The sequence below is a fragment of the Eumetopias jubatus genome, unplaced genomic scaffold (genome assembly GCF_037043125.1).
Source record: "Eumetopias jubatus isolate StellerSeaLion01/CBP00866 unplaced genomic scaffold, mEumJub1_p1.0 scaffold_30, whole genome shotgun sequence".
Lineage (NCBI taxonomy): Eukaryota > Metazoa > Chordata > Mammalia > Carnivora > Otariidae > Eumetopias > Eumetopias jubatus.
The window spans coordinates 1,575,696-1,585,545 of NW_028274836.1; positions in this window are offsets into that span (position 1 = coordinate 1,575,696).

The window sequence follows — 9,850 nt, forward strand, 5'->3', positions numbered from 1 at the left end:
GGAAGCCAGGTCCCTATAGCCCAGGCCCGGTGCCCCCCCCCCCCCGTGAGGCTGTCCTGGGAGGTGGGTGGAGCCTGCCATCCAGGCCCTTCTGTGTACGTTTGGAGACCACGGTGGCTGAGGGTGGCCTGACCTCCCCCCAGGCGATGGCATGGCAGAGGGGAAAGGCCAGCCCCTTGGAGGGGTCCTTTCATAGCTTGCTTTGTGTTACTGCGGGAGGAGGCAGGGCTGAGGACGGAGGTGGATCGGTAAGAATCTGGGGCTTAGGATTTGGCAAACCATAGGCTGTTCTCCTTGGCCATGCTGTTGTCTTTGCAGGGAAAAAAAAAACGGATGGGCTACACTGACCGGGTTTGGTTTGAGTGCGTGTGCATGAGTGTGCCTGAGTGTGCATGTGTGCGTGAACGCACCTGCATGTCTGTGTGTTGTGTGCATGTGTGTGACACGTGTGTGCATGAGCGTGCCTGTGAGTACGTGGGTGCAGTATGCACGTGTGTGAGTGTGTGGTGTGTGTGTGCGAACGTGTGCATGTGTAGTGCATGCCTGTGGGTGAGCAGGTGTCCCCGTGTGTCTGTGGGGTGTGCGCCTGTTCGCGCTGTGCTGGCATGGTCAGTGGTCAGCTGGGGCCTGGCCTCCGCCCAGGGCCCTTCCTCCGCATGAGGCTGTCCTTGCCATGTTGGTGTGAACAGCAGCCTGGGCTCCTAGGTCCTCCGGCTCGGGGCCTGTCCGGCTCAGCTCTGGCTGTGTTCTGGTGGGGCACAGCTGCTGGGTGGCAGTGCAGACACGGGAACTACTGAGTGAGGGGGTCCCTTGGGGTCCCCGGGCTCCAGGAACCCTGGGGACTGTGTTTTTAGAAGAAAACCTATTTATGTCGATATGGGTCTCTTTGTCCCTCTGTTACAGTGTAAATAGGAAAGTCTATTCTGTGGTTCCAAGAACATCCCCGAGAATACTTAGTACTGACAGGGTGGGGGCCGGGCCAGAGCTGCTGGAGCCGCCACACCCCAGGACAAGACTGTCTGTCGCTCAGTCACTACTGGGTCTGCAAAGGCAGCCCGTCGGAGGAAGGGTCTTGTTGTAATCAGATACCACATTTAGCTCTGTGTCATAAATATAAAGGAAAGTATTTTCTGAAACAAGGCAGACTGAAAACGTCTGCTGGCTGGTTTGTTTATATGTAAGTATATATCAGAATATCTTGCTAAGCGAAGAGGCAACTCCTCCTGACAGAGCCTCTCTTCTAGCCTGCTTCTCTTCCGTGCGGGGGAGAGCCTCTAGAAGAAACTGTGTTCCATGGCACAGAGCCCCCGGGGTCGGCCTCTCTGGGAAGGGGAGCGGGCCACAGGGAGGAGCCACGCTGAGGGCCAGGCAGGTCCCGGCCACCTGCTCCCCACCAGCCACACAGACGTGGACTCCTGGCCGGGTTCGGCCAGGTCTGGGCGGGGCGGGAGGAGAGGGGCATTCACACACGAGAACGCTCGTCTCTGTGCGGGGTCTCGTGCGAGCCTATCGATTTCTCTACCTCATCTGTATAGCGAGTAGGTGTGTACTCGAGTGACTTGGAGAATGTATTTATTTAACGGCCTTGTGTAACAGAACAGAAACAAAATGGACACTAAATAAATGTATTTTAAATTATAGCCCCTTCTGAGTCTGCTGCCTTCCGAGGGGTTCTGGATGGCCTGAGGGAGGAGGACCTGAGCAGGGCGGAGGAGGGTCTGAGGGAGGAGGGTCTGAGGGCGGAGGGTCTGAGGGGGGAGGAGGGTCTGAGGGAGGAGGGCCTGAGGGCGGAGGAGGGCCTGGGGGAGGGTCTGAGGGCGGAGGGCCTGAGGGCGGAGGAGGGTCTGAGGGCGGAGGGTCTGAGGGCGGAGGAGGGTCTGAGGGCGGAGGGCGGTCTGAGGGTGGAGGGCCTGAGGGCGGAGGAGGGCCTGGGGGAGGGTCTGAGGGCGGAGGGCCTGAGGGCGGAGGAGGGTCTGAGGGCGGAGGGCCTGAGGGCGGAGGAGGGCCTGGGGGAGGGTCTGAGGGCGGAGGGTCTGAGGGCGGAGGAGGGTCTGAGGGCGGAGGAGGACCTGAGGGCGGAGGGTCTGAGGGCGGAGGAGGACCTGAGGGCGGAGGAGGGCCTGGGGGAGGGTCTGAGGGCGGAGGAGGGTCTGAGGGTGAAGGGCCTGAGGGCGGAGGAGGGCCTGGGGGAGGGTCTGAGGGCGGAGGGCCTGAGGGCGGAGGAGGGTCTGAGGGCGGAGGGCCTGAGGGCGGAGGAGGGCCTGGGGGAGGGTCCGAGTGGGGAGGAGGTAGGGCTTCAGGAGCAAGCAGTCCCTTGCAGGCCGGGCACCCCCCAGCCCACCCCAGAGCTGGGAGCGTGCTGTCTCCCTGTTCACACGTGGGGCGGCTGCACCTCCGCTGTGCACGGGCCCCTGTCAGAGGCCCCATGGATCCCCTAACAGGCCGACCAGTGGCGCGCGGGGGCCCCTTCATGCCCTGCTCCTTCCAGCTCAGCCTCTGGTCCCCGCACACCCTGCAGGCTCTCTTGTATGCAGGCAAGGCCCCGCCCACGTCTCCCTGGAGCCCCTGTGTTAGTGTCCGGGGCACAAGGCCACAAGTGAGGGCTTCCAGCAACGGGGATTCCTCTCCCACATCTGGAGGTCTGAGGATCAAGCTGTGGGCTGGGCCTCACTCTGTCCAGAGGCTCCAGGGAAGGGTCCTTCCTGCCTCTCCCCGTTGCTGGAGCCCCAGGCTGTCCTGGGCTCATGCGCACTCCACCCACCTCTCCTGTCCCTTCCTGGACACCTGTCACGGGAGGTAGGACCCAGCAGAATATCCAGTATGCTTGTCTTGGCATCATTAATCACATCTGCAAAGACCCCATTTCCAAATAAGGTTACATCCTGGGGCTAAGGTGGGTGTGAACTTGGTGGGGGGGGGGAGGCAGGACAAAGGCCGGGCCCTGGTGGGGGGAGGAGGGTGCTCTCTACCAAGGAGGGGCTGAGATGGGCTGGACCCAGCATACCTCCTTCTCTTTGTGGTCCATGCCCTTTTTGAGGAGAACCCTTGGGCTGCTAGGGGACAGGCCTGTCTCCCCATGCACTGGGCCCCTGCCCCAGCCACCCTCTCCCTGCCCTGTGGGGAGGTGACCCCAGCTCTCCCTCCCTTGCTCCGAGCCTGGTTCTTCCTGCCTTATCCCAGCGCTGGGTCTCTGACATGGCCCGTCCGTTTGTCTGGCCGCCTTCTGAGTCTGGGGACTTCTGGACATAACCTGCCCTCCCTCCAGGTTGGACCGCAGCGCCCCGCCCCTCTGCTGGCCTCTTTCTTCCTTTGAGCTCACCTTCTGTGACCCCCACAGCTGTGCCCTGTCTTGCTGGACCCCGTGGCCCCTTTCCTGGGAGATTGCTTCCTTGCCACCTTGGTTTTCATCGGTGCCCCCAGAGCCCCAGGGACAGGAGTTGCCGCCTGATGAATGTGGGATGATCTGCGCAATCCAGGTGCTCAAGAAGAAGGCTCATGGCGCCTCCCCTCTGGACCCATGGACACTCCCAGTAAGAAGAGGCAAGGGGCACTGGCTGGCGTCAGACCTTCCACCAGGCTGCAGGCGAGGCCCCTCAGCTGGGCACTGGGCTCTGCAGGTGAGCTGTGGCGATGCAGCGCAGTGGAGGGGGCCTGGGCCCTCCCATAAGCTCGCGGGCTCCCAGGGACAGCACCCTGGGGAAAGCAAGGCCCCCCGCCAAGCTCTGACCCTGAGGTGCAGGCAGGGGCTCGGCCTCTGTGTCTGGGCGGGAGGGGACTGCAAGGGGGGACCGGGCCAGGGAGCAGCATGCCCGAAGGGCCATTCTTCCTGTGGTTGAAACCACCCTGATGCAGGCAGGTGGGGTGGAGGCCTCGGAGAGAAGAGGGGGCTGCAGGGGCAGGCTAGGCTGGACAGGCCACTGTGCAAGCCTCCGGCCACCGCTGACCCCCAGGCCAGGAGCCCTGTCTGGACACCTGGGTCTCCTGTCTACCCTGGGCTCCGGGTACAGTGGCCAGTGCATCTGGCTAGTCTTGCATACGCCTGTGTGTGTGCCAGCGCTGTGAGGGTGCTTGCTGGGCTCTCCCCCACCCCGTCTCTGGCCTCCTCCGGCTGACAAGCTCCTACAGGTCCAGCCCAGAGCCTGAGGTGGAAGGCCTGGCCAGTCTGACCACATCAGCTGGGTGGGCAGAGACACCGCAGAGGCAGCAAGGTGCTTCCTGCCCGCCTGGGGCAGCAAGGAGGCCCAGGAGGTTCCAGAGGAGGGGCAGGGCCACCTGGGGTGAGGAGGGCCACAGGGCTGGGGCTCTGGCTGGGAGGCTGCCCAAAGGCACTCCCCGCCTGCTGGCCTGCAGTGGTGCTGTTCACAGGTGCGGCCGGAGGCAGCTCAGGACACACAGGTGGCCCTGGGGGGGGAGGCAGGAGATGGCTGGGGGATTAGGTCAGAAGGCCCAGTTAGGTAATGTCTCAGACGGGAAAAGTATTCAGCTGCATCCCACCTGCTTTCCAGGCTGACTTCAGAGACTGAGGATGAGGTGGAGAAGGGGGATGAGGGGGAGGAGGGAGAAGCGGGGGAGGAAGAGAAGAGGAGAGGAGAGGAGAAAAGGAGGCTAGCGCCTGGACAGGCCACAGCAGGGCCCCAGGTCCCCTCGCTGTGGGACCAGGGATGGGGGGGTGCCCTGGGACCTGTGGGACCACGGGAAGGAAGCCTAGGTGGGCCCTAGCCAGGCTGCACGAAGCAGGTGCTCCGGGGTCCTCTAGAGATCAAAGAAGGAGGCCAGCCGGAGGGCCCTGAGCATGGAGGTACTGAACGCTTGGAGGCTGTGAGGAGGTTGGGGTCACTCTGGCCCCATCCCAGCAGGCACAAGGCCCCATCAGAGACCCAGTTCTGGGGGGGTCTCTGTCCATGGTCTGAGCTAACCCCAGCCCTCCTGAGATGGCCTCCGTGGGAAGGATGGACCGTGTGGTAGGCTGGCGTGCCAATGCCTGGACCTGCCTCCTGCATTGCTGGCCCCATCCCCTTCCTCTCAGGGCCTCCCCGTGTGATGCACCCCCCGGCACACCCGACTGGTTGCTGTGCTCCCTCTGGAAACAGCCGTGCCCTCCGAGCCCTTCCCACTGCCCAGAATTTCTCTCCCGGGACGGGACCCGCTCAGCCCACTGACCCCCGGGCCGGAGAGACGCTGGGCAGAGTGGGATGGGGCTCTGTGCTTGGGGCCCCTGCCACCTGAGCTCCTAGGCTGAGGGAGACCCCAGTCTGGGAACAAGTGTTCTGGTTCTTCATGGTCTTGCCTCTGCCTGGGACCTGGGCCTCAGTTTCCCTGTGCGTACCTTGGATGTGGGACAAACGGTCATGGCTGCGTCCTGACAGCCTGGGGTTCTGCACTGGGCAGGGCCCCGGGGCCACGTGTGCAGTAGAGCTGGGGGCTCAGGGGCACCTTGCTGTCCTATACCAGCCCCTTGGACCCAGTGGAGGAGGGGTCTAGCAGGTCGCCACAGAAACAAGGGCCAAACAAATAGTGCCCCCCAAGCCTTCAGGGCCCCTGTGGCAATGACTTCATCTGCCCACCAACCCTGTGCGGTGGGGGGTCCTGGGCTGACAGGGAGCGCAACATCCCATGTTTGTGTTGGGCCCTTGTCCATGGAAACGGCTGGGGCTGGGGGGACGGGCAGGGCAGAGCCCAGAGGCTCCTGCTGTGGTTGTTAGCAGGGCAGGGAGAGAGAGGGAGGAGGAGGGGGAGGGGAGAGGGAGGGAGGTGGAGAGGGGAGGAGGAGGGGAGGAGGGGGAGGGGGAGAGGGCAGAGGGAGGGAGGTGGAGAGGGGAGGAGGAGGGGAGGAGGGGGAGGGCAGAGGGAGGAGGTGGGGAGGGGAGGAGGAGGGGAGGAGGGGGAGGGGGAGAGGGAGGGAGGTGGGGAGGGGAGGAGGAGGGGAGGAAGGGGAGGGGGAGAGGGCAGAGGGAGGGAGGTGGGGAGGGGTGGAGGAGGGGAGGAGGGGGAGGGGGAGAGGGCAGAGGGAGGGAGGGGGAGAGGGGAGGGAGGGGGAGGGGGAGAGGGCAGAGGGAGGGAGGTGGGGAGGGGAGGAGGAGGGGAGGAGGAGGGGAGGAGGGGGAGGGCAGAGGGAGGGAGGAGGAGAGGGGAGGAGGAGGGTAGGAGGGGGAGAGGGCAGAGGGAGGGAGGTGGGGAGGGGAGGAGGAGGGGAGGAGGGGAGGGGGAGAGGGAGGGAGGTGGGGAGGGGAGGAGGAGGGGAGGAAGGGGAGGGAGAGAGGGCAGAGGGAGGGAGGTGGGGAGGGGAGGAGGAGGGGAGGAAGGAGAGGGGGAGAGGGCAGAGGGAGGGAGGTGGAGAGGGGAGGAAGGAGGGAGGAAGGAGAGGGGGGAGAGGGCAGAGGAGGGAGGAGGAGAGGGGAGGAGGAGGGGGGAGGGGGAGAGGGCAGAGGGAGGGAGGAGAGGGGAGGAGGAGGGGAGGAGGAGGAGGGGGGAGAGGGCAGAGGGAGGAGGTGGGGAGGGTGGAGGGGTGGAGGAGGGGGAGGGGGAGAGGGCAGAGGGAGGGAGGGGGAGAGGGGAGGAGGGGGAGGGGGAGAGGGCAGAGGGAGGGAGGTGGGGAGGGGACGAGGAGGGGAGGAGGAGGGGAGGAGGGGGAGGGCAGAGGGGGGAGGAGGAGAGGGGAGGGGAGGGTAGGAGGGGGAGGGGGAGAGGGCAGAGGGAGGGAGGTGGGGAGGGGAGCAGGGAGGGGAGGAAGGAGAGGGGGGAGAGGGCAGAGGAGGGAGGTGGAGAGGGGAGGAGGAGGGGGGAGGGGAGAGGGCAGAGGGAGGGAGGGGAGAGGGGAGGAGGAGGGAGGAGGGCAGGGGGAGGGGAAGAGAGAGGGTAGGGGAAGAGAGGGGAGGGAGAGGAGGGAGGAAGAAGGGGGGAGGAGAGAGGGCCTCCCAACCCCCCATGCCCTGCATCTTTCACCAGATCCGTCTCTGCGAACGTCCCCTGGAGAGAATGGTAGCGCCACCGCAGCGTGTCCCCTGGGCAGGACCCCGCGGTCCTCCCCATAACGCAGGACGATTCCACACTGCCAACGATCTGTTTGGGGCCCTCATTTCCTGACCTGGGACAGGGTCAAGGGTGCACCTGTCGGCCCTCCGGGGACGCCCAGGTGGGTCCTGGGTGCAGGTGATCGCTGCCTTTTCTTTGTGCGGGGCAGGCGTGTCTTCTCCTCGGACGGGGAGCGGCCACACCGAGGCCAGTGGTCCCGGCACGCACGGGTGCTCCTCTGCAACAGCGATTACCCCTGAGCGAGGGGGATTTCCTGATTCCTGCCCCTGTCCTGTCAAGAACATTCCCTCCCCGCCGTGTGTGTGCTTCTCACGACTGTGGAGGCCACGTGGAGTCTTTGAAAATCCAGGCCACACCGTTCTTCTTCGTGGGCTTCTGTCTGTTTCTGCGAAATGGGCGGGAAGGACACCTCCAAGTCAGCGCCTCTGTCCTGCCGTCAGTGTGGGCAGGCTCCCCCGCTTCCCGGATCTCAGGGGCTTTATTTATTTTTTTTATTTTTTATTTTTTTAAAAACAGCTTTATTTTTTTTAAGATTTTATTTATTTATTTGAGAGAGAGAGAATGAGAGGCAGAGAGCACGAGAGGGAAGAGGGTCAGAGGGAGAAGCAGACTCCCATGGAGCAGGGAGCCCGATGCGGGACTCGATCCCGGGACTCCAGGGTCATGACCTGAGCCGAAGGCCGTCGCTTAACCAACTGAGCCACCCAGGCGCCCTCTCAGGGGCTTTAGACAGAAGTGAAAATGTTCACAGACTCCCTCTCGGAAGATGCACTGGAAAACGACACCGGAAGTAGTAGAAATAATTCAGGGCCCAGAAGGGATCTTTAGAAAGATAACCGAAGGAGTTACGCACAAACAAGAATGGAATCTACAGAAAGAAGAGACGGCAAGACCTGAAGCGAACTACTGGAAGTGAAAACACGGCGAGGGAATAAAAACTCCTCTTTGACCAAAATTGGAAAGATAAAGCCCCAGAAATGGGGGTCTGTCTCCCAGGCCTGGTGCCCCCCCGACAGTTTTGGCCACGGGGTGTAGGGATGAATACGCTTCCCTAATAAGAACACCGAGCTTGCTTGCCAGGAGAAGGCCCGTCTGCCGGGCACGCCCACCTCCCACCCTTCCCTGCCTGGAACAGAAGCTCAGGGAGCATGGGCACAGAGGCCAGCATGAGGGATGACGGAGCAGAAGCGGAGAGGGGCTGGGATCGCCAGGGACCCTGTAAGGCTCCTCTGTTCCTGCTGTGTGTGTCTGAGTGAAAACAGGGAGCGTGTGTGGGCCTAAAGCCCCATTGGGTGAGTTTTGTTTTCCACCCTCCAGAGCATTCCTGTGGGCAGGTGGGTGCTGAGGATCAGACGGACATCGGACGCAGTCAGCAGTGCGGGTGTCCCAGGCCTGAGGTTCGGACAGTCCTTTCCAACCCAGAAGTCCGCGCCCGGCCAGCTGGCATAAGAAAACCAGGATGGAGGCATTTGGGGCAGGCAAGTTCTAGAAACTTCACTTCCGTTCCATGCCCTTCCTGCAAAATTCACAGAGCAGTTCCAGGACGCGGAGGGAGGCCAGGGAGGATGGGGGTGGGGGCAGGGGACCCATGGGCTCGGGGAGGGGGAGGTGCCGGGAGCAAGGGAAAGTGGCAGGCGCCCTGTGGCGACAGCGGAAGAGGTTCAGCACCTGTGGGTCCTCCCGGAAAACCACACAGTGCCTCCCGCCACTGGGAAGACGGTCAAAATACAGAGCTTGCAGGGGAGACAGGCCTGGGTGGGGTGAGCCTTGAGCCCACTTATAGACACCCCGGGGCTCGACCCTGGGGGAGTGTGGGGGAGGCCCTCTGACGCCCCCGCTGGCTGGTCCACCCACCCCACCTCCTCATTCTCGGGCTTGCTGTCCTTCACCCTGGGGTCACTTGGGGACCCCCGTCTCACCTGTCGGAGGATCCCAGGGGCAGCAAGCAAATCCCTGGCTTTCCCCCTCCCCCTCCCCCTCCCTTCCTCCCCAGCTCCCCCTCCCCTGCCCCCCCTTTCCTCCCTCCCTCCCTCCCTCCTCCCTCCCTCCATCCTCCTTCCCCTACAGGGTTCCAGGGAAATCATTTTCAAGGAAATGCTGCTGAAGTCAAGCAGCTCTGTAAGGAGACTCTAGGTAGTTGTGCCTACACGTTGGTCCCTGGGTGGTGTTTGAGGGCTGGACCTCCCTTCCCGCTCACAGGCCAGCTTCTGGGGCAAGGTTTGACTCTATTTAACATGTGAGTCCGATCGACTTTAATCCCATTGCAGCTCTAAAGTAGAACCAGTCATTCTGAAGGTGAAGGGCCTTGACCAGGGCCTGGGGTGCTGAGCCCGTCCTGCAGGGAGGGGGCAGGGGTGGAGGAGGGGCGGGGGACAGGGTGTGCCGGCGGGGCCCTTTCCGTCATTCACTCACTCACTCAGAGGAAACTGTCAGCCTCAGGGAGGAAAACGTGTTTGTGAAAGGGTGTGAATGCTCCATGAGACGAGAAGCCACAAGGAAGAAACAGACCGCTGACCCCGTTGTTTCAGGGAATTTTCTCCGGCCACAGTAAGTGGCCGGGACGCCTCCTGTGTCCGCCCACAGACAGCTCCTGCCAGTGCCCAGAAACACCCCTGTGAACAGGAGGGCACCCCCCCCAGGGGTCCTCCCGGGGCTGGCCTTACGGAGTGTGAGGGCTGCTGCCCCCCCAGACCCTGCTGAAGGGACAGACGGCAACGCGGGCAGGACTGGAGGAACGGGTCAGGGGCAGAGGGAGGTCTCGGTGCCGCGCTGCTCAGGTAAGGTAAAAATACACAGATGGGCGGGAAGACCCCTGCCT